We start from the raw sequence: 24,878 nt of genomic DNA on the forward strand, positions 1-24,878 counted from the left end.
CCGAGAGGGGCCTAAGGCCTGACATGAACAAAGGGCTGGGGGAGGTAGGGTGGGAAGGGCCCCAGGAAAAGTGTGTGTAAAGGGCTCTGACTCCCAGTTGGGGAGTTCGGATGTCCCCTCGGAGCTTTCGTCTTCTAACCTCCTGTCTCCCAAGCGCTCAGCCAAAGGGCAGCACAGAGCACCCTACCCTAGGGTGCGGCACCCCAGCTGGCAGGAATTTGGAGAAGTAGATCTGTGCCCAGCAGGTCTGTATGAATCACCCAGGCCTCTGCATTTTGCTTTTCTAGAGGAAGAGGCATGGCAATTTGTAAGACAATCACTAGACGGAAATCGGGAGCAACCAGACATAACTCAACATAATTATTTCTGCATAATGACTTCTGCTACTTGATTCTGTCTCGAGCAATGACTGTAATCTCTATCTGTCACTGGGAAGCTGGTGGCCAGGGAGCCCCTGTGGCTTAGAGATAGAGCCAGGAGGAAATTTGCAATTCGAGTTAATGGAGTGTTCCCAAGCAGCCTGGGAGCCAGTGCCTTCGAGGTCTCTGGAATAGCAGACCCCCCCTCCTGCTAGGAAGCCTGGTGTCAGAGTTGGCTGGGCCTCCTCTGCGGAGTCCAACCCACCCACTTTGTGGCAGATGGGGAAATTGGAAATGGCAGAGGTCACAGGATGTGCCTAAGGCACAGGCCAACCTGGAACCAGCACTTCCTCTCCACCCTCCCACCATCCAGCATTTCCCCGTCAGCTGGCCTGGCTGTCGGTGGGACAGAGGGAAGATACCTCTGTGGAGCCGGTCACTGAGAGTGCTGGCCAGGCAGGTCTGCCCCCAGGAGGCTGGAGACAGTGGGGACTTTGCAGCCAGATAGTGAGGGACCTCAGTGTGGTGACTGGGTGTGCTTGCTGAGCGTGCAGGCAGATTTGCGCTCACCTGCTCCAGCCGGGGGCATGCAGAGGCCCCTCCTACCCCAGGAGGGTGCTTACTCACTGCATTCCATGGCCTCTAAAAAGTCCCCGTTAGGCCGGGCATGGTGGCTCACACCTGTAATCCCAGTACTTAGGGAGGCCAAGGCAGGCAGATGGCTTGAGCCCAGGAATTTGAGACCAGCCTGGAAAATGTAGTAAGATTTCATCTCTACTAAAAATGAAAAAAAAAAAAAAAATAGATTGGGGTGCACCTGTAGTCCCAGTTACTTGGGAGGCTGAGGCTGGAGGATTGCTTGAGCCTGGGAGGTCGAGGCTGCAGTGAGCTTTGATTGTACCCTCCAGCCTGGGTGACAACCCTGTGTCCCAAAAAACAAATAAATGGGAAAAAAACCTTTTAATTAACCAGAGCCTCTGAAAAGAACAGAGCATGGGTTTGGGGATTTGTGTTTTGGGTGCCCCACCCCCCACTTAGCCGAGTGTGACCTGGGCTGGTGTCCTGGAGTCTTTCCTTCTCCATAAACGGTTGAGAATGAGCTCTCTGCCGTGGCTGGTTGGAGGAGGGTGATGAAATGAGGAACTGGTACATTCTGCTGCTGGCTCCATTACTGGATTTCTCCTCATGGAGAGCCCTTGACCCTGTCCAGGTCTTGATTTCTCTGAGTGTCAGAGCAGAGCGCACGGAGCTGTTGGATAAATTGGCTGAGATCATCAATTTGAAAATGCCATGGGAAAATACGGGGCAAGGCGGAGAGCACAGAGGAGCTTTAGGGCAGTGAGCCCGCGCTATGTGATGCTGTAACGATGGGCACGCATTGGTACACGTTTGTCAAAGCCCACGGAGTGGCCCACACCAAGAGTGAACCCTAACGTGAGCTGTGGACCTAGGAGGTGATGATGGTCAATGCAGGTCCCTCAGTTGTAACAAATGACTCACTCTGGCAGGGGATGTGGATGGTGGAAAAGGCTGTGGCCGGCAGTGGTGCAAAGGGTATACGGGAACTTTCTGCTCAATTTTTTGGGAAGACCTAAAAATTAAAATCTTTTATTTTATTTTATTTTTTTGAGACAACATTTCACTCTGTCACCCAAGCTGGAGTGCAGTGGTGCGATCTCGGCTCACTGCAACCTCTGCCTTCCAGGCCCAGTGATCTTCCAACCTCAGCCTCCCATGTAGCTGGGACTACAGGCATGCACCACCACATGCACTAATGTTTTGCATTTTTAGTAGAGATGGCATTTCGTGATGTTGCCCAGGGTGGTCTCGAACTCCTGGAGTCAAGCAGTCCACCTGCCTCAGCTTCCTAGAGTGCTGGGATTACAGGCGTGAACCATGGGGTCCAGCCTAAAATCTATCTTTAAAACACACACACACACACACACACACACCCCTATCTTAAAAGCATAGTGACCTTGCAGTGAGAATTTCTGGTGGGAAGATGCATGACTTTGCCAGGTCTTGAATTCTAGCAGTGAGTTTACATTCCATAATTGGCCTACAAAACTCTATATTTGGGAAATGGTAGAAATTTAACTCTGAGCAAGATACACCCTCTTTCCAATCACATGTGATGCATCTTGGGGGCATTCATTTGTCAACCATTACTTATTGAGCGCCTGCTGTGTCCAGGCTCTGCATGCACAGACATGAAACGGACGATTTCCTGACCTTGTGGAGCTCACAGTCAGTGGGGTGGGTTGGTGGGAGGTGGAAGGAGGGGAGAGGTGCAGTGCCCCCATCACACAGGAGTGAGGGGAGCCCCGCTGGCACACAGCACTGTGCTGAGGCTGGGTGTTCTAGGGTGAACAAGCCACTTGGTCTAGTGGGTGTTTGTAAAGCGGGATCATTGCTATGAGGGAGAGAACCTTGTATTGGGAGAAAGTAATTAGGGAGTGTGCGGTAGATACGGAAGAGAAATGGGCTGTCAGGTGAAACGACTGTCGGGATTCCATCCTGGCTCTGCCCCTTAGAAGACACATGATCTTGCAGGTAATTAGCTCCTGTAAGCCTCCATTTTTCCCCATCTCCCAGGGCTGCTGTGTGGATTACATTGGATAATGAGTACAAATGCATAGACAGCCTTTAGCAAGGAACCTGGTTGTATGGAGCTGTCGGCCTCCACACTGGTAATACACATAGGTACCAGAGGCTGCAGGTTCACAGAGGAGGGGTCACCAATCCGTGCCTGGGGAGCAGGGAGAGAAGAGGGAGGTGGACCTGTCCTGAGTTCATGCTACATGAAGGGTGCCTGGAACGCTTGTGCCAGAGCTGGCGGTGAGGGTTGAGGGTGGGAGTGGCTGGGCACCTGGACACTGGCAGTGCAAATTTTCCCTCTCAGTCTCTGGGTGGTTTTGTGAGCTTCTGGCTGAATGTCAGGTGACGCATCCTGACCTTTCCCTGAGCACCTAGTGTGTGCCCTGCGCAGGGCCTAGGAGGCATGCTGGGGGCAATATGGGCCTCAAGGAGGAGGTTGGGTGACAAGGGGCCAACCCAGGTATGCCAGTCAAGAAACCGTGGAGGCTGGAGGGATCCTGAAGAGGGCAGGGCACAGCAGTGGGTGCCAGGCCTGGGTGTGCATGATTCCACTGAACCCTCATAACGGCCCTGGGTGCAGGGTACAGAGTGCTGGGTGAGGACGGAGGCTGTGCATCTGTGATGGCCCCAAGTGACAATGCTGTTGGGATTCGAATGAGTCTGTAGACCACAGAGGTCCCGGCCACGCTTAGTTTCCATGCCAGTTTTGTAGTAACTGGCGACCTCACTCGAAGGGTGGCCAGCATCTCACCTGGGGCTTCTGTCAGTGTTGTCGTAGGCTTCCCTCCTGCTGGGGTACAGTGGCCTTGAGCATGTGCCCCTGCCCACGGCGGCTGGCGGAGGCCGGGAGCCAGGGGTTTCTGTATTTGGCATGGCACTTGCAAAAGCTGTGATCCCCCAGCAGGCACCACAGAAGCAACCAGAGGGAGGGGCACGGGCTCCAGGCCAGGTCATCACAGCCCACGTGACCTGTCGCTCTTCTCTTCCAGGGGCATGGTCTAGCGGCCCGGTCAGGACGCGGAGACACTCCCCGGAGGTTCTGACCCACTCCCTCTCGGACTCCGCCTGGTCTCTGGTAAGTCACTCCCAGAGGCCGACTGGTCCGTGGCCGGTGAGGACTGAGGATGGAAGTGGGTGACTCCTGCTGTGCCGTGGGGTCCTGCCTATTTGTGGGGACTGGACCCAGCTCAGCAGAAAGAGCAGGGAAGACTGAGCGTGGGGGGCAGCCCACCTAGCACCCCTAAGACAGGTCAGGAAACTGCGGCTCAGAGATGCAGAGAACCACCCCCACGCCCCGAGGCCCCACAGCCATCTCGGCTCTCGCCCTAAACTGGCCAGGTCTTTCTGGGCAAATCGCGTGAACTTCGGTGCTTCTGTTTGGGGATTTGTGGGGGAATGAGGGGCCCAGAACTTTGAGAAGGACGTGTGGATGAGGGCAAAGTAGGGCACTGTCATAGTGTCTGGGTGTCATGACCCTGGTCGTCCTGCCAGCTCCCAAGACAGGAAGTCCCGACTGACCGTGTCCCGGGGCTGCCCTCAGGTCTGGAGAGCCTGCCAGCCATGCCGTGGGGCTGCTCTCCATCGTTGAGGGTTTGGTTTTGTTTGCAAGCGACGAACCAGGTGTGCGATGCTGGAGAGTGTGTGATTCTCGCTGTGCCTCTTCACAGCCCCTTCCAATCTCGTGCATAGGAAGGTTGATAAAAATGCCCTCTCAAGGGTCAATGCAAGATCAGACCTGGAGTGAAGTGTCCCCATGGTATCTGGTCTGGCAGAACCTGGCTGCCCACAGCTCCTCCTCTCTCTCCCTCCTCCCTGTCGTGGTCTTATGACTATTATGGTGACTCTTGTCACTCAACACCCTGCCCCACCTGCTCCTGCGTACTGCGAGCATCAGTTGGGGCCATGGATGTGGCAAGGCTTGGCTGTCATAGGCTCCCGGGGGGACACCTGGGGGAGGGACGTTTGGGGACAGAGCCCCATCTGGCCATGCCCAGCCCATGAGAGGCCTCATCACCGACCTGTATCTGGTGAGTTTGGCAGGGTCCTGTATAAGGATTGAAGTCCTCCAAGTCCTCATACAAAGTCGCTTTCCAAAAGTCTGGAATTTTCTTGGCCCTAGATGCGGGAGATGCTCTTTATAATTTTCCTCTTCCCACTCAGAAGGAACCACCTTTAAATGCTCAGCCAGGCTAAAATTTGGACCCGAAACCTGTTAAAGCGTCACTATCTTAATTTCAGTGGTCGTGAGGGGGTTCTGGGCTGTGTGAGGGGTGGAGGGCAGGTGCCAGTGGCGGGTTCCATCTGTGGCACTGGTAGATGTGAGTCCCTCAGTCGGTCAGGCCCAGGGCCCAGGGCCCAGGGCAGAGCCCAGGCATGGCTGCTTTCCCGCTGGGCACCAAGGCACTCACGTGGTGTTTCCAGGACAAAGTGAGCTCCCCACCCTCTGCCCGTCCCCTGCCCCGCCCTCAGATCTGCATCCCATGTGTGGGGTGGGTTTTCCTGCCTTCCTCTTCCTGAGGGAGGGGATTTCTCCTTCCGCCTTCTCCTTGCCAGAGTGGCTGCTGGGTTGGGAGGAGACTTCCAGGCTGGGCCCTCAGCCTCAGGGTGCCGGTTAGCCGGTTAGCTGGTGGTTAGCTGAGAAAAAAGTATTTTTCTCAGAAGAAAATAGACACAACCGCATGCGAAGGGGCCGCTTCCACCCATTCATTCTCCATCCACCAGCCTTACTGAAGCTGGAAAGTGGGGGAACATCTGGGTCCGTGCTACCTGGATGTCACCTGCATACAAGTGTCCTGGCCCGAGGCTACTGTCAGCACAGGTGCACAGGGGAGGCGCCTGGCCCGGCAGGTCGTGTTGAGGCTGATACCCGTGTCAAGAAGCGGGAGCAGGTGAAGGGATCAGAAGGGGGTGGAGGAGGTGGTCCGAGGTGGTCCCAGGTGTCCATTCCCATCCCCAGACCCCTGGGGCATTTCAGTGCACGCACAGCAAATAATATCTCTGCACCACCACCATGAGTTGAGGGACTCTGGGGTCAGAAGGCACTTTCCAGCACATTCACACCGTTGGCCGTGGATGCTGTGGGTCAGGTGATGGGCAGTGGAAGGGCCTTCCGCTTCTCTCTGCCCTGGTCCTCGGTCGTGTACAGCAGACTGTTCCCTGGGCAGTGGAGAAGCAGCACCTGCATACTAAGGCTCAAGTCTCAGCCTCCCCTACCAGCCTCCCTCTCCATGTCCCCAGACACTCACGCGTTCCTTCCCTTGAGGTGGGTTCATGGAGCACGCACCCTGTGCCAGACAAGCTTCCAGGCTCTGGGCTTCTGATGGAGAATGGGCCAGAGTAAACCTGGCCCCAAGGACTTTGAGCTCCACTCAAAGGGAGACAGACAGTGAACTCAATAAAACAGAAATGAGAGAAAGGATCAAGCTGGAAAGGGGATAAAGAATGAGTGTCAGTTTTGGATAGAGTGCTTGGGGAAGGCCTTCCTGAGATGGGAGCTGACCGAAGGCCTGCAGGAGGCCAGGGACGGGCGTGCTTCTAGCTAAGGAGCAGCTGGTGCAAAGGGCCTGTGGCAGATGTACACCCGTGGCAAGGAGGGGGCGAGCAGGTGTCTCAACCAGGTCGTGGTGGGTCACACCTGAGGGCAGGACGCTGGCAACCCCGACCACTGAGGAAGACAGGTGTGAGCAGCATCTCAGCGCAGCCAGAGTCCCACTATACAGCAGCCCTCTGTGTCCCTTAAATAAGGACGCCTCCTCCCAGGCTTAAGAGATCATTGTTGCTCATAGTCATTTGTGTAGCCAACAGTTCTTCTGGAAGAAGTTAGATGAACAGGGCCATGGAGATTTGGGACCAGAAGAGCAGAACCCCAGGCTTGCCTCCCCTCCAGTGCTGGCCAGGCTGTGGATCCCAGGCGGGCGTCTCAGAGAGCCATCTGAGCGGCCTTTCTGGAAGTGCCCTCCTAGGCGGACACTGGTCATGAGGCAAGGCAGCGGGGAAGGGACAGTCCTCCTGTGTTGTACGTTGAGGGTTATATTTAGGGTGACTTGGGATGAGTTGGCAGTATCACTTCCTGTGGTCGTCCCCTCCAGCCCTCAGCCACGGAGAGCAGATCCTGTCTGACAAGCATTGTGGGCAGACACGTGCCTGCACACACGTACACACACACACAGACACACAGACACACACATTGTAGGCAGGCACAACCTAGCATTCTCATCTGCCTTGGAATCAGTGGAGGGCTGGGGACATTGTCCTGGCCCTTCGGCAGAACCACCAGGTGCCTAGTCGGGGAATCCTGGCCGTCAGCGTCCCCAGAGCATTTGCTCCGTGTCGGGCTCTGTGTGAGGGGCTGTATCTAGATCCCACAGGAGCAAGACCAGCCTAGGCTCCCCATCTGGTTGGGAGATGCCAGGCGGAGGTGGAAGGAAGGGCGGCTGACCTGCCCGCTAGTCTGCTCAGCCACATGGGTAGCCAGAGCCGAGGCTGCACAAGGACACTCCCCTGACCTTGCTGCCTGTTGGCCCTGGGTCTCCAGGCCGGGTCCGAGCCAGCCAGGCTCCTCCCCACCCATGTCACTGTGGAGTCCACAGTGATCTTTTCTCCCCTTCCCAAGGCATCCAGCACCACCCCAGGAACAGGGCCTGGTGTTTCTGGGACAGCCCCGATTACATATTTTCTCTCAGTTACCCCCTAGAATATTCTTGGACTTCTCAGACCCCATGTGCAAATTTTTAGCTTAGAAGTAATCGCTGGGATCATAGACGATGTTTAGCAAATATCTGTTCTTTTGGATGTTCCTCGGCCCCCAGAGGGTCTCTGGGAAACTGGCTCTTTTGCTGAGGCTAGAGACTATCTGGGTTAGAATGTGTCTGATGGGCCTGTCGGAGGATGCACAGACAGTGCCCCGGGGGCTGCAGATCCACTGTTCCGAGGCCGGATCTGCAGAGGATTTGGAGGTTGTCTGGAAGGAGCCCCTAGATCAGCCGGACCTTCTCTCTCCCTCCCTCTTTGACTTCCTTCCTGCCTCTTGTCAAACAATTACTGTGTACTTCCTGTGTTCCAGGCACTGTGCTAATAATTGGTTATGGGATTATTCCTAGCCACACCCTGGGTAAATGGAACCCAGCTCTCTGTCCTTGGGAAAGGGTCAGGAGAGAACTGGGACCCAGCCGGGAAGCTGGAGGCTTGAAGCTGCTGGTCCATGTTGGAATGCTGCCTCCCTCTGCCATCCAGCACACAAGCCCAGCGCCAGGCTCAGAGTAGGAACTGAACCTTTGTTGTTGTTGTTGTTTTTTGAGACAGTCTCGCTCTGTCACGCAGGCTGGAGTGCACTGGTGCAATCTTGGCTCACTGCAACCTTCCGCCTCCCGGGTTCAAGCGATTCTCTGCCTCAGCCTCCCGAGTAGCTGGGAGTACAAGCGCCCACGACGACACCTGGCTAATTTTTGTATTTTGAGTAGAGACGGGGTTTCACCATCTTGGCCAGGCTGGTCTTGAACTCCTGACCTCAGGTGATCCGTCCACCTCTGCCCCCCAAAGTGCTGGGATTACAGGCATGAGCCACTGCGCCCGGCCAGGAACTGAACCTTGGTAGGAGAAGGAAAAAGAAGGAGTTCCTGTCTTGCCTTCCTGACCAGACTGGAAGCACTCTGAGGGCGTTTTACCCTTCGGTGTCTCCCCAGTGCTTAGCACTGTGGCCTGAACCTAAGAGGTGTTCCGTGAGTGCGTGTTGATTACATTGTGTGTGTATGGGTGAGTGCATTGCCACAACTCTCCCTGCAGAATCTGTGGCCTCTGGTGCTGTGATTTAAAGACTAAAGACAGCAAAGAGTGGCTTTTATGAGCTGCCTCCACTCCTGATTATAAACACAGTGTCTATGAGTCAGATGCCTGGGTGATCATGGATAAGTCACTTGCCAACAGTTAACTCCAGACTGTAGCTGCTGGGGCCACCGAGGGCAGCTGGAACATCACCTTTCCTGTGCCTAGTGTTTCAGCTGGGCTGATGCCATTTTATTAAGAATGACTTACTGTTTTTATTGCTTCCCAGAGGTATTAAACATGAATCAAATAATACATGTGACGATTCACTGGAGGTTCCCTTCCAAATTTAAAAGAGAATTAAAGAAAAAGTTTTTGACGGGTGCGCTGGTGTGGACACCAGGCAGGCACCTGGGAGCCCTCCCACCTTAAGCTTAGCTGTGGGCAGCAAGGCAGAGGGTGGACCTTGCCCTGCAGACAGAGCCATGCAGACTGCGCAAAACCCCAGGGAGGACACGTGTCTCACAAACACCTCTTCAGTCTAACATTTACAATGGTATTTCTTACAAATGGTTTCCACCCAAGATACATTACAATGTGGCCAAACCCCATTCATTTGGGACACATGAATTCAACATTTGGAAATAGTTCCTTTGGGGCTCATGAACTGAGAGTTTAGTCATTTCTCAAGCAGGGACCTGGCAGAAATGTAGCTTTTTACCATCTACTAAGACAGGAGCGAGGCAGCTGGGTCTGCCGAACAAGGTCCAGGGAGAGGGACACCAGTCCTGGCTCAGTGAGCAGCTCCTCAGGTGCTCTGGAAGCCTCCTCTGGGGAGGGACTCGAAGAAGTTTTCTATTTATGTATTTGTTTTTCTTTATTTTTAAATTTTTTTCTCGAGGATGTATTTTAGAGCTAGCTCATACCTCAGGGGCCACACTGTCCAACCGCATATTGAACCCTGATGAGGAAAGAGAGCCGTCCGGGTGTGTGACTTAGCCGCCACCACCCAGGCCTCCAGCTCCGTTCTGCAGTTGAAAATGATGCCCTCAGCCGGGCGCGGTGGCTCAAGCCTGTAATCCCAGCACTTTGGGAGGCTGAGGCGGGTGGATCACGAGGTCAGGAGATCGAGACCATCCTGGCTAACATGGTGAAACCCCGTCTCTACTAAAAATACAAAAAACTAGCCGGGCGTGGTGGCAGGCGCCTGTAGTCCCAGCTACTCGGAGGCTGAGGCGGGAGAATGGCGTGAACCCGGGAGGCGGAGCTTGCAGTGAGCTGAGATCGGGCCACTGCACTCCAGCCTGGGTGACAGTGAGACTCCGTCTCAAAAAAAAAAAAAAAAAAAAAAAAAAGAAAATGATGCCCTCATAACAAAGAGTTATTTGTGTGTGTGTGACGGAGTCTTGCTGTCACCCAGGCTGGAGTGCAGTGGCGTGACCTTGTCTCGCTGCAACCTCTTCCTCCCGGGTTCAAGTGATTCTCCTGCCTCAGCCTCCCGAGTAGCTGGGATTACAGGTGCCCACCATCATGCCCAGCTAATTTTTGTATTTTTAGTAGTGACGGAGTTTCACCATGTTGGCCAGGCTGGTCTTGAACTCCTGACCTCAGGTGATCCGCACACCTTAGCCTCCCAAAGTGCTGGGATTACAGGCATAAGCCACCGAGTCCGGCCAACAAAGAGTTCTTATCCGTTCATTACAAATGCCCACTCTTTCCAGTCCTTACCTGATCAAGAATTCAGAGGTGGCCGGGCGCAGTGGCTCACGCCTGTAATCCCAGCACTTTGGGAGGCCGAGATGGGCGGATCACGAGGTCAGGAGATCGAGACCATCCTGACTAACACGGTGAAACCCCGTCTCTACTAAAAATACAAAAATTAGCTGGGCGCGGTGGCGGGCGTCTGTAGTCCCAGCCACACGGGAGGCTGAGGCAGGAGAATGGCGTGAACCCCGAAGGCGGAGCTTGCAGTGAGTGGAGATTGCGCCACCGCACTCCAGCCTGGGCGACAGAGCGAGACTCCGTCTCAAAAAAAAAAAAAAAAAAAAAAAAAAAAAAAAAGAATTCAGAGGCAATTTTTCAGGTATTTTTTTGATTCGGACTTTACAAATTTGAACTACCATTCAAGTAATTGGTCTGAATTCCTAGGTTTTGATGGTATTTTTCTCTTCCTTCTCCTGGCTGCCTCTCCTCCCCACACTCTGCATTTGTTAATCTACCCATTTGTTCCATATTCTGTTTGTTCTTTATTGCTATATACATTGCTCCATAATGTCGTCTATCATTTGTCCATTTATTACCCATGAAGGTACATGGAGAGGTACCAGCCCAGAGGTTTGTAGCAGGGACAACTTACTTGCTGGTGGTTGTCTCCCCAAAAGTTTGGACCTGCGTGTCATTGACACCTGCATACTTTGAAAGCACCCCAGGATGAAATCTGGGACTGGAACGACCTCCCACTTCAGCCAGACTCTGGCCTCCTCCCCAGCTATGTCCCCCCGAGCCCTTTTCCAGCCATGCCCTTTTGCCTCCCAGCACACTGTGGATTCCTCCTGGCATGCCCTTCACCCTGTCTTTGCTGGGTGAGTGTTTTCCCAGCCCCGCAGAGCTTACGTATCAGCCCCAGTGCTCCGGGTAAGTCTGGGACTATCTCCTACATTGTCTGCCAAATCCTGCAGAAAGCCCAGCCTGTGCTGGTCAGCAGGATGCTGCGTTCCCTGTTAAACAGACCCAAAGCAGTCAGCAGCCACAGACCTCCCCGGAGATGAGAGAAGGGACCTCATGCCCTGAGGCAGCCCCGACCTCACTCCCACGCCCAGCAGGCGCTGAGCAGCCCCCAGATCCTGGGCCCCTTTGCTGTCCCAGGGCTGGGCCATTCTTGCATCTTGGACTGATTGGGCTCTGCCCTGCTGTGGCATGCTGAGCTTCTTCTGTCCTTTTTCTTTATTTTCTCTTTGAAGAACAGGAGTTGGAATTTCGCTCACCCTGCCCCAGTTGGATGTGTCTGGGCCACTATGATCCCAGGCTCTCTGCCCGCCTGGGTCTCGGGACCAGGTTTTAATGCCGCTGCTTGGGGTATGCCGAGCAAGAAGGGCCTGCCAGGCAGTGCAGAGATTCCACCGAGCCCAGGCCGCAGCCCCCACCTCCCGCCAGGCTGTGCTCAGTGTCAGGAATCGGCTCCCAAGGTTGCCGTCTTTCTTGTAAAGCTGCTCCAATACCCCAGGCATCTGACTGGTGCTTTCCAATTGGCACTCCTTTTTATAAATTCCATTTCCCTTTATCCTCACAACTACTCAGTAGCACCTGCAGGCAGGGACCCTTATTCCCATTTTACAGTCAAGGAAAATGAGGCCCAGAGAAGTTGAGACAGCCAGGACCCTATGGCTGGAGACAAGGCAGGCTGGGCAGAGCCCCCAGTGGGGCCCCTGGGTCTGCGGGCTGCTTCCAGCTGCACCCCTCATATATACACCCCCATCCTGGCTGCAGGCCCCCAAAGCTGGCATTCTGGTGCCATTTTACAGAGGAGCAAACAGGCTGGGTCTGGAGCGTTGACACTGGCAACTCCAGCCCAGCCTGGCCTGACTCCAGGATGTGGCTCCGGGACCCTGGAAGAGCTGCCTATCCCTCCACGGCCCCTCCAGGGTGTGCTGGGTGCGGGCTGCTGGCCGGGCAGGCTCAGGCACTCGACAGCAGACTTGGCCCTGTAGTCTCAGTGTTGCCCCTGCTAGGGTGAGACGTGGTTCCCTGGGGAACAGCTGTTGCTCGCCTCCTGGCCCGGAACATCAGGGTGGAATTTGCAGACAGGATTCTGCCATCTGACGCGTGGATCTTCCCACCCAGGCATGGGTCAGTGCTTGAGTCATTCTGCAGCTGGCACAAAGAGCCAGGAAGAATGCGCTCCAAGACGCCTGGGGGCTGGCATACCAAATCACCAGGCGTCATCAGCACAGCCAAGCCAGGGTGGGGGCCTCGGGCAGGGAGCAGCGCCCCGCCAGCTCTGGCTGACTGCACGAAGGGTCACATCTAGAGGGACTGACGAAGGAGCGTCTAAAGCCTCAGGATCTCCAGCCTGCTGTGCCCTCTTACATTTTCTCCCACAGAGCAGTTAGCTTGCGGTGTGCACCAAGTCCCTGCGAATGGGAGGTTGGGCGATTCACGTAGTTGTTTCAACTTTTGAGCTTTTATTATGTGATTGAACCGTAATAGAATTATTCTCAGTGTTCTATGGAGCGTTGCCAGGTAGTGGGGAGGTGGGCACGCTAAGCCTCTACTGTTTCTCCCCTTCACTCCTCCTTGTTGTCATCACCGTGCGTTCTCCCACAGTCATGCTCCGCACTAATTCCTTCAGTCATTCCTTCCAGCATTACTGAAACTGGAAGAGTCCTTTGTGGCGTGTGGGGACTCCTCGTCGTGCGGGGCTTGAGTGCCACAGGACTCAGTGCTTGCTGCCCGAATGCCCTGGCACACACTGTTTCCTTTGTCTGTCCCACCTGGAGAACTCCTGGAACCTTTAAGCCCTGGCTCAGCCCTCAGCTCTGTCCCATCCCAGCTGACCTCTGTGCCCTGCACCCGAGCTCCTGGGCCCACATTAAGTCTCTTAATGCCCATCACCGCTGTTTCATGGGCGTGTGTGGGGGGAGCCACTTCAAGGAGCCCCAGGAAGGGTCCCTGTGTCTCATCCATCCATGTGTGCCTACACCCAGCATGGAACGGGACTCGGGAACCACTGAGGTGTGGGTGAGGGAACCAGTTCAGAGACCCCACCCCCTGCATCCTGGTGTTTCTGGGATCTGTCACTGAAAGCCCCAAATTCGCCTTCAAAGCGAGATGCTGGGTGGGGGCAGAGGAAGTCCCAGGCTCTGTGGCCAGTACTCCACACCCAGATTCCCACCAGGCTCGCTCCAGCTTGGCCCTCACACAGCTCTGCTCCCCGCCTGGCATCCGGCACCCTCCACCACTATAGAAACATGGAACTGTCACAGGGACAGTCGTACGTGGGTCGGGGGTTGCTTTCAGAAAGTCTGTGGCCTCATTTTGGTCTTGCCTTTGAGCTTCCTTTTCCTGCTGAGTTAGGGTTCTGGATGGAATGGGAGCATTCTCTTGGGCGTTTCCGTTTTCCTGTCTCTCCGTGCTCTCCCCAGAGGCTCATGTATGTCTGCTTCACACACCTCCCTTTCTCTGCTGTGGAGGCAGCTCAAAGAGCTCCTCCCCAAAGACTCAAGCTGGAGTGATGTTGGCTCTGTGATGATGCCGCACAGGTCCAGGGAATGATCTTGCTGAACAGTAACAGGAAGTCCCCCATCCTGTCCCCCACCCCCCTGGCTGAGGACCATAGAACTGGGATGTGTTCACCTGGGAAGGAGTTTGGCACCAGTTTGATGAATGGAACCCCCAAGTCTGGCATGCCCCCAAAGCTCTACTGTGCTACAGCTGTTTCCATGCCAGAAAATGGAGATTTCCAGAATACCAAGTCTGAATGTGCCGTCTGGAGCTTCAAATCTGAGCAGAGCACTTGACCATCCTAACCGCTGACCTTCCTCCAGCCATTCCTAAAACTGGAAGAGTCACAGAATGTTAGAGCAAGAGGGATCCTAGGAAAAGAACCACTCACTCATTCCTTTGTTCATTTGCTCAGGCACTATGGTAGGCCCTTGGAATACACAACCATTCATTCAAACATATTGACTGAATTGTGTGCCAAGCCCTGTTTTGGGCCCTGTGGGGGTACAGTGGTGAACAAAAGGAGGCAGACAGTCAAGAGATTTTGTAAATATAGTGCCAGGTGGCAGGAAATGCTGGGAAAGGGGTCAGGGTGAGGGACCAGAGGGTGAGGGTGGATGCTCTTTGAGGTGGGGCCTTAGAGGAGGGGATGACTGTTGAGCAAGGTCATGAACTTGGAGGGAGTGAGCCTGGCAGACACTGAGGGGAAGGAAGAGCAGACAGGTGGAGGGAACTGCAGGTGCGAAGGCCCTGAGGCTGGAACACGCTGAGCAGCTTCTCCAACTGGGACAAATGAAGGATTCTCCTTCCTCCAGGAGCTCCCAGTCTAATGAAGGAAAAAGACAAGTAAGTGATGTGTCCAAAGCTGAGTTCATACTAGAAAAATGCTCTTGGAATTCAAAGGGAAGAGCAGTTGTAGGGACTGGGAAAGGCATGCCTGAGGAGTGGCCTTTGCATTGGGCTTTGGTGAATGAGTAGGGGTTGGCTGGGTGGCTGAGGCGAGTGTGCCACACGGGTGAACTTATATCTGCAGAGGCACAAGGAGTGCAGGGACAGCCACCCACACATTCCTCTTCCTGTCACAGTAGCAGTTTCTGCAAGGGAAAGTACATCTCTTGGGGATTCCCTTTTCATTTCTCCACCTCTTCCTTCTCGCCAGCTTAATTTAGGGCATTTCAGCCTTGAGAGGGTGGAAAAGAAGGAGGGATGGGTGGAGGGAGGGGATTTCTATGCCCTGCTGGGTCTCTCTCTCTCTCTCTTCTTGTATGTTATGTTTTTCTTATAAGGCTTTGAGGAATTGTGAGGAGTTTAAGAGGCTGGGGATGGGTAAGAAGTCATGAAGGTTTCAGTTGGATTTCTCAACAACAGGTCATTGGCCTGGAGCCCATCCAGTGGGCAAAACACCGTGATGCAACAGCTTTCAGGAAGGCCTCCAGAAACGAGCTGTAGGTCAGTGGGTTGGGTTTAGGTGCAGGCACACCCTGGAACTGTCACTCTAGAGGTGTTACTAACCTCCTCTTTCCCTGGATCTGACTCAGCAGGGTTGGCTGTTCCAGCTCCAAAGAGAAGGAGGAACCTCTTCCTTCTGCAACCCCTCCCCACCAGCCTCATTCCTTAACTAGGGTCAGACCTGGGGTCCTCATTGCAGCTGGCCTCTGGCAGCGTTCTCAGGCTAGCCCTCCACTGAGAAGAGAACCGTGTGGGACTCACAGGTAATTGTGAAATACAAACACCATGATCTTTCATTCAAGGGCACTAACGAGTGAATAAATAAAGGATACCACAGGAGGCTAATGAGCTTGAAGAGTCCCTGTTTGGTGGTCCCAGATCCAGGGTCCCTGGTATCACCCAGTGAATGCTACTTCTACCCAGCACTGCCCATGGGAAATATAGTAGGAGACACATACCTATGTGATTGTAACTTTTTCTATAGCCACACTGAGAAGTAAAAAAGATGAAATTTAAAACTTGTTTGATTTAACCCATTAGATCCCAAATGGTATCATTTACCATTTCACATGTAATCAAGAAAGAAAAAGGATTAATGAGATATTTTATGTTATTTTTTCCCACATGAAGTCGTCAAAATCCAGCGTGTATTTTACACTAGGGGCATATATATGAGTTCAGACTGGCGACCGTTTATGTGCTCATTAGCCACGTGTGGCTGGTGGTGACCGTAGTGGACAAAGCAGCGATAGCTTATAGGTGGAGAGGCGGAGGCACCTCAGAGGGGCGGGATCTCCGCTCAGACCCTGGGAGCCTGTTCAACAGCGCCCTCTAGTGTCGGCCCAGCCGCACTTCAGCCTGGATGGTCCCAGATGCATCGGCTCCTGCCTGCACCTGGGTCCTGGCAGCCGGCACAGCCTCCCCGCAATCACCCAGGGGCAGAACTGGCCCCTCGTTGGAGAACTACCGGGAAGCGAAGGCTGCAGGCAACTTGACTCACTTGCTTATTTGGAGGAAAGAAAGACACAGGCCCGAGTTGCTTTGAAAAATGCAGTCAGCCCTAGGAGAGGGGCTTAGCTGCAGGAGCTGTGTGGGTCCAGCGGTCACTGAGAGAAAGAACTGGGATGGGTGCTAGATAAGAAAGAGCACAGACCTGCTTGCCTTCCACCCGCCCCTTCTGCCTTCCACCTTCCTGTTCCACCCCAGACAGAATAAGCTCTCATCTCAAATGGGCTGAGCCCTCTGATTCCTTGAAATTCACAACGAGCGCCTCTCCAGTCTCTTCCTGAGACTGTTTTTTTTTTTTTTTTTTTTTTTTTTAAGTTCCTGAGACTGCTTTTTTTTTTTTTTTTTTTTTTTTTTTTAAAGACAGAGTCTTGCTCTGTCGCCCAGGCTGGAGTGCAGTGGCACGATCTCGGCTCACTGCAACCTCTACCTTCTGGGTTCAAGCAATTCTCCTGCCTCAGCCTCCCGAGTAGCTGGGACTACCAGGTACATGCCACCACGCCCAACTAATTTTTTATATTTTTAGTAGAGACAGGGTTTCACCATGTTGCTCAGGCTGGTCTTGAACTCCTGAGCTCTGGCAATCCACTGTCTTGGCCTCCTGAAGTGCTGGGATGACAGGTGTGAGCCACGGCACCCAGGCCAGCCTGGGTCTTTCATAAGCTTTTGGTGTTCCCCACCTCTCTGATTGCCTTCCCTCAAAGCATCTCAGAGTCTGGTTGGCCTGGCAAGCTTCGGAGATCTGACTGATGAAAGCATCTCGGAGCGATGGGATGAGATGCCAAGCAATGCCGTCAGCCGGCACTGAGGTGGGAGTAACAGGATAGTCAAGCCATCGGTTCCCAGGAGCCTCACTGAGCAGTTGCTAGAATTATGCCACTAAACAGGCTTTAATGTACAAGCAGTACTGACTCTGGGTTAACTATTCCTCACAGGGCTCCTCAGCTACATGTTTACATTTCTTTCCTTGTTCCTCTTCTTCTTCTTTTTTTTTTTTTTTTTTTTTTTTTTTACAATTTAGCAGATTAAGAACAATAACAGGGTAACTGAGAACCAAAGCGGTGGCTCTAAGTGACGCATTAACTCCCTCTCCCGTGTTTCCATCACCGTGAATTAAAACATCATCTCTGATGCCCTCAGACAACTGTTACTAGTTTGATCCGAGCGCTGCTTGAATATGAATCTTTTTAAGTCAAGCAGGAGATGGCTCTGCTCTCAGATACACTGCCCTCCCCTGGGTCCCCCATTCCTTACCCCACCATCCTCCTCGGAGATGAAAGTAAGACTTCCTGAGAAATAAAGGCTGGGTTTGCCTAATTACTGGAGCCAGGTGGCCGTTTCTGCCGGGAAACGTGAGTGGTGGCTTTCTGTCTCTGCAGAAAGGCTAGATTTTTCTCAGTCGTCTTACTAGACAGCCAAGCACCAATAAGGTTGGCTCCTTTGCTTAATGAATGACAGAGGGGTCACAGTGGCATGCAGCACGCCCCCGTCCCCCGCTTCTAGTGAGGCAGCCTGCGTCGGGCCCGACAGCCTCCAGGAGAGAGCTAACATGAGGTCCTTCAGATGACATGTTTCATCTGGGCCCTTGTTAATAAGCACACGCTGGCCATCCCAGTGAGTGACTGGGAGCGTGTGTGTGGCCGTCACCTTCATTTGGCATTCAGGGACTCCATTTACCAGTTTCATAAAAGTTCCAGTGGGGAGGCCATCTTGCGAAGCTGTCCTGGTGAGCAAGTCTAAGGGTGAGGAGAGCGCTGGACACCAGCCGGCAGCACCCTGGGCGGCCTCTGCGGCTGCTTGTGGTCTTGGCACGGTCTTGGCACAGAAAGGGCCCAGGGGAGGTTACAGGACAACAGGAAGGAGGTGGGCTCTCCACTCAGACCTCCTGGGTCCACAGCCCACCACTCCACCAAAGCCTCGGTCCCTTGTCCCTAAGGTGGAGCTAGGAGTGACCTAGCCAGGAGTGACCCCACTTTGCAGCTCCTAGAATCTTCACTGCGTCCTCCCCTGGATGTGGCCTATGGGGACCGGGCCTCCTGTAGCCTTTGAAATCCTCCTTGTCATTCAGTTGTGATTCCAAATGCCATTGTTCTAGGCAAGCCGCCAAGTGCCCCGGGAATGAGTGACTCCTCTGGAGCACCATTTTATTCACTTTTTATGCCCCATCCTGGGCACACCTACACCATAACTCAAGCCCCTCAGGGAGCTGGTGACTGGGGACCGACATCCCAGCACTCAGCCCAGGATTCGGCACTCAGAGGGCCCGACAGCCTGGAATACACCGAGCACCTAGCCGGGCACCAGGCCCCAAGGACAGGCTGAAGTTTCCACTTCCCTGGAGAAAGATCCTCCAGTCCCCTGCTGGGGGGCTGATCCCGGCTGGCTACCCGCTTGCTCAGGGTGGGGAGGTAGACTGGAGAGGCCGGACTTCCCTCAACTCATTCATCTTCTGTGGGTTCCTCACCAGCCTTCCTCTGGGCCTGTTGTTCTCCTGTCCAGCGTCTTTCCAGAGAAGATTCCTCCCCCGCCCCGCCTGGGAGATGGGGCTGGGGTAGGGGTGGTTACCTGACTGCTGAGGCGCAGGACAGGGCTCTGTGTTGGTCACGGGTGGCTAATTGCTGTAAGAAGCAAGTGCCAATCTCTGGCCCGATGAAGTGGTGTCTCCTGATGTGTGGCAGTGGGATGTCACCGCAGGAGACGAAGGCTCTATTCCACGCAGTCACGCAAGGACTTAAGTTTCTTCTTTTTAGTGGCTCTTTCGTCTCACAGCCTTTCTCAGCCGGATTCCAGGAGGGAATCAAGGACTCACAGCGAAGGCATCATGGCGTGCAGGGAATAACTTTCCTCCTGCACACCTGGAACGAAGCCAGTTATGCACCATCTTTAGGCGCATGACTGGTTGGGGAAATGGGCACGCCAGTCATTGACTGTGGCTGTGGTTCAGATGAGAAAGTGTGGTTGAGAAATGCTTTAGGGTCTGTGCCCTCTGGGGCCTCCAAGTCCTGCCCTGGATATTCTGCTTCCAGGTATCCAGCAAGAAAGGGCAGGCAAGGGCACGTGGAGCAAGGGCTGCCCTGAGAGTTATGGAGGCCCAGGCCAGAAGTGTGGTCATCATCACTCTGTCCACATCCCATTGGCCAGAGTGTAGTCACATGGTGCCACCTGGCTGCAAGGGAGGCTGGGAAATGTAGTCCAGCTGTGTGCCCTGGAAGAAAAGGCAACAGGGTAAGAGGAGCACATGGTCTCAGCACAGGCAGTATTCTTGCACATTCCTTCAGACTCTGCCTCCCACACCTCCTGAGACTCTGGGGACCCCCTATCCCTGACCCTTCTGGAATGTTGGGGCCCTAGTTGCCCTGTTTCTCTTCCCTGGCCCCCCTCCCTGCTCAGCTATTTGCCATCTCCCTGCCCACTTCCCGCTGATGTGTGTTGGGGCTTGGGGACATAGATACTGCCTTGTGGATGTGATCAAGGTCATAGGCACAGCCTTTCTTTTCTTTTTCTTGTTCTCCTTGTTGGGGTGGGGATTTTTTCAAAAGGAAGGGGCAAAGGTATTGTACTATTTTGGGGTCCCTACACTCTTCTGCCTCCACATTCTTCTGTTGTGTTTATGCTGCTAGACCTAGAAACTTAGGATGAGCAGGTCTTGGCATCAGACTTTGCTTGTGTCAGCAGAATCCTTTCTTTAAAAGAGAATGGATGCAGAAACAGATCAGAGGGTTGCTGCTCCGGTCAGTGCTGGGCCCGGAGGCCCAGAGTCCTTCCTCCTCCCCTGCCCATCCTGTGGACTCCCAAAGCCTTAGGAAGGTCCCTTGGGCTCCTGGGACACAGCTCAGAGGTTCCTGGCTGGTGTCACTCCTCTCTGTGAGGCTTGAATTCTCTCCCTTGCATTCCGAAAGTGGGTCACACTGGGATACCAGCTTTGTCCAAACCTCCCTGCCTCTGAAGTTAGCCAAACCTTAAAGCAGGTGCTTGTGCATGTGTGTATACACAGCAACTGCAACCACAGCAAGAGTGTCCATTCACCCAACACAGACACCCTCCCTGTGCCAGGCCCAGCTGCATCACCTGGGAGAGGATGAAGGGTAGGAAACACTCCCAGAGGAGGTGCTGAGTGAGGCAGGAGGCCGCAGGCGCACATGTCTGCCCGCTGACACATGCAGGAAGGTGCTGGGAATGCAGGGAGCTTCTCCCCAGCAGACCATGGTGCACTCCGCCTGTTATCTACTAACAGTGTGCTCACTGGGTTTGGCACTGCCCCTAATCTGGTACCTCCCTTTCTATACACATCTGTGATTTCAGGCAGATAAGTGTTATGGGTTTGGCAGTCCAATGGGATCGGTAAGAACAGAAATCACAGATCCATTCTGGGATAAATTGCTCCCTTCGTTCTGAGCAGTGATTTTATTTTCATTGAGGTGAGTGGATTCTTAAGGCAGTGATCCTCAGCTCCCAGGGCCTACAACTTCACAGAAGGTGGCTCATTTTGATAATGAAAAATGCAGGGGTGCAAATCAGGTAGAAAGGGCCTGCCATTAGCCAACAATGTGTCCATCACCACATCACCCTTGCCCAGGCCAGCCTCCCCTCTGCTGCCCATGCAAGGCCTGGGGAGGGCAGCCAGACCGCCTGGTCTGAGCCCTGGCTTTTCCTCTCAGAGGCTCTGGGGCTCTCCCAGGGTTGGTTTACTTGTGGTGAAGCATGACTAATAGGTAAAGTGTCTGACAAAATGGGCCCCACAGGCCAGGGGTGCTGCTTCTGACTGTCCCTGCTGAGAGCAGGTCAGGCGCCTGGCATCACTCCTGCCCCATAGACACCGATAACACACGTTTGTCAGCCGCAGGTCAGTTCCCCAAGGGTGGCTGCTGTGCTGCTGTAACACAGGACTGCACACTGGGCACTTACGCTGCAGAACTCTGTTTTCTCATGGTCTGGAGGCCAGAAGTCCAAGGTATTGGCAGGGTTGGGTGTTGGCAGGGTTGGTTCCTTCAGAGGCCTCTCTCCTGGGATTGCAGATGGCCGCCATCTCGCTGTGTCTTCACACGGTTTCCCCTGTGTGTCTCTGTCCTCATCTCCTCTTCTTATAAGGACACCAGTCATACTGGATTAGGGCCCACCCTGGTGACCTCATTTTAACTTAATGACCTCTTTAAAGACTCTGTCTCCAAGTACAGTCCCATTCTGAGGGACCTGGGGTTAGGACTTCAACATGGGAATTTGGGGGAGGCACAGTTGAGGCCATAGCAGCAGCTGTCTCATTCTGCTCACAGCTGGTTCTCTCTGGCCACATGCCGGAGAGGAGTACGATGCCATCCCCTTAAACCACACACGGACACGCTGCCGGGAGGAACATAATCACGTTTCAGCTGAAAGGAGTGAGGAGTGAGGACAAGCAGGTGCAGAATGAAGCCTCCTCATGCACTGGTCCATTCTGCACGTACGCTGCTGCTATTACAGCATCAGACAGGAGGCTGAACTAGAGATGCCTTAGACAAACCCTGTTTTCCCCTCCAGATGCTGGCTGCAAGAATGCCACAAGTTAAGAGGAGTGTGGACAATAGAAAGCCTTGAGAGCAGCTGAGCTGATGAAGGGATGGGAAAACGGTCGCCCTTTTGAAGCCTAGGAATGACCAAGCGGAGGTGTGCAGGGTTTGTGGGTGCCCCATCTTGAGTCTCAGTGCTCTGGGGGACATAGCGCAGAGCAGGACAGCCCTGTGGGTCAACCCCTGCCTGGTTCTGCAGACTCAGAGACGTCTGGCCCTGGGCTGGGTGTGGCCCTCACGCTGCCTGGGAGCCTCAGACAACCTGCTGTAGCTGCTTGTCTAGAGGTTTTGCCACTCACTGGCCTGACTGCGGGAGCTGGAGGGGCTGAGAGGTCATTCCCCGCTCCACAGCTTAGCTCAACCTCCCAGGTGCCCCACCCCCATCCCTCCCTTCCCAGAGAACCAGTTATTCCTCGTCCTCATAAGCGCTCCTAGGACACTTGCCAAGTTCTATCGGTTTGGGGGTTCTCTGGGGCAGCCACCCCCAGATCCTTGCCCCGCCTATGAGCCACCTCCCCTCTCCTCCTCACTGCTGTGCTCCCCGTGTGGTGTCGACCCCCGAGGCAGGGACCGTATGAGTTTTGTTCACAGTCTGCACTCCCTCTGACACACAGGAGGTTCTGGAAAAGCCTCTGCATGGTGAAGGAGCCACATGCGGTTTGGCTGGGTGCCCCAGGCCTCCTCTTCATCATCACGACCACCCTGCCTTCCGTTATTCAGGGGGGAGTCCAGAGCTCCAGGAAGTTGACCACCTCCCCAAGGCCCCCCGAGCATGGATGGGTGGCGCTGGCTCTAAGTCCACACTCAGTGCTTTCCCCTGCGCCCTGGAGCCTGGCTCGGTGCCACCGGGACTCGTTTGTGGAAGTAACACGTGAACACCTAGTGAGCTCCATGGGCTGTGCACGTGTGCGTCTTTGCCAACTCAATGGCCCCACACAGCAACCCGAGGGCCAGGGCAGAAAGCACAGGAGAAGCCACCACGGGTGCTGCAGGGCCTCCGGCCAGGCATCATCCTCCACCTGTCCTTCTGCTCTCCATCTGTGGCTTCTCCCGCAGGTGCCACGCAAGGCTGGTCCTTCACAATGGCCCAGGCCCTCAACTCAGTGGTCAGGAGGGTTCCCACCACGTTGGGGCACAGCAGCAGTCAAGGTTCCCTCAGGTCCTCAGGCTACCTTTGCAAATAGGTCCTCGCAAAGACCCTATTTCACATTCACAGATACTGGGCGTTAAGACTTCAGCATCTTTTAGCGGGGACATGATTCAACCCATGCATCATGGATTGAATTGGAATTGGCCTAGGAATTGGAACTGCCCCAGTGAGCTATGCCCTGGGCACTGTGCAGTTCTGGGGGACACAGCACTGACAGCCGGAGGGGGGCTCTCTGGACACAGAGCTGTCTGGGATCCGCTGAGGCAACACGGGAAGGACTCCAGAGCTCACCTGGGTGAAACCCGAGAGCCGTCAGTGACAGCAGAATCCAGAGGGAGCCTACATCTCCAGGCCAGGTCTGGAGCTCTTCCAACAGGATAGCAGTCTTGTCAGGCACTCTGGGAGGCCGAAGTGGGAGGATCACTTTGAGGTCAGGAGTTTGAGCAGCCTGGGCAACATAGCAAGATCCCTATCTCTACAAACAAACCAAAAACCTCAGTAGCATCTTGGTTGTTTTTTCTCTTCTGTCAGATATTTTGGTAATAGTGATCTTTTGATTTTACATTCCCTTTTTTTTTTTTTTCATGTAGAAGTCTCTATGGCCATTTCGTCTTGTGAATTAATTGAGTTTCCAAAGTGAACTAGCTGCATGTTAGAACCAGGACTTTTTTGAGCCCTTTGAAGCATGCTGGCAGGCGTCATCCCCAAGTCCCAGGGTGGGTCACATTCCTGGATGGTGGAGCCAGGGGGTGCAGGGGTCCCCCATCTGCACATTGTTCTAGGTCTGATGTGATTGCTCAACTCCTCCACGAAACAGGGGCCATGTTTGTCCTCGTCTGGGGCAAACTGCAGTTGGAGAGGCTGGCCTCCTGTGGCTGTACATCCAGAGCTGGGCTTAACTGGCCAGGAGGAGAAAAGGGTCCTTCTCTCTTAATAAAAGTCCCCAGGGGCTGGGCATGGTGGCTCACACCTATAATCCCAGCACATGGGGAGGCTGAGGTAAGTGGATCACCTGAGGTCAGGAGTTCAAGACCAGCCTGGCCAACATGGTGAAACCCTAATCTCTACTACAAATACAAAAATTAGCTGGGCATGGTGGTACGTGCCTGTAATCCCAGCTACTCAGGAGACTGAGGCACAAGAATCGCTTAAACCCAGGAGGCGGAGGTTGCAGTGAGCCAACATTGCGCCACTGTACTCCAGTCTGGGCGACAAGAGTGAAACTCCCTCTCAAAAAAAAAGAAGTCCCCAGGGCCCATGTCCACCCAGCCGTCTCTCCTCCCCGGCCAATGTTATCCTTTCCTCACAAGCCCTTCCAGAGCACAAACACACAAGCACGTATGTTTGTCTTCTTTTTTCATAAATGGTAACAAGCTCTGCATCTCTGCATACTGTTGTGTAGCTTCTCTTTCCACATAGAAATACACCTTGAAGATTATTTCTTATGAGTACATAAGATGGGCACCTGAGTAGTTTGCTGTTACTGACCCCATAGGCAATGGCCGCCTGCACAGATTATTTGCACTGGTGGGAGTGTCATCAGATGTTTCTGGAAGTGGGATGGCTGGGTCAAAGTGAATGTATGTTAGTAATTTTGAAAGATAAAGTCATAAAGATAAGTAAAAACGCCTGGCATCTTGGCTCACGGCTGTAGTCCCAACACATTGGGAGGTCAAGGCGGGAGGACTGCTTGAAGCCAGGAGCTTGAGAGCCGCCTGGGCAAAATAGTGAGGCCCCATTTCTACAAAAAAAAAAAAAATTAACTGGGTGTGGTGGTGTGTGCCTGTAGTCTCA

At 54.0% G+C, this 24,878-nt stretch overlaps 1 protein-coding gene across 8 annotated transcripts in view; it reads left to right on the forward strand.

The window, feature by feature from the left end:
• Positions 1 to 24,878, forward strand: part of HPCAL1 (hippocalcin like 1) — a 121,906-nt gene that overhangs the window by 88,339 nt on the left and 8,689 nt on the right. For all 8 annotated transcript variants that reach the window (XM_007971501.3, XM_073022783.1, XM_073022778.1 and 5 more), the window contains exon 2: positions 3,947 to 4,032. The gene's annotated coding sequence lies outside the window, so the exon portion shown is untranslated. The remainder of the gene's footprint in view (positions 1 to 3,946; positions 4,033 to 24,878) is intronic.

Source organism: Chlorocebus sabaeus, chromosome 14 (assembly GCF_047675955.1).
Source record: "Chlorocebus sabaeus isolate Y175 chromosome 14, mChlSab1.0.hap1, whole genome shotgun sequence".
Taxonomy (NCBI): Eukaryota; Metazoa; Chordata; class Mammalia; order Primates; family Cercopithecidae; genus Chlorocebus; species Chlorocebus sabaeus.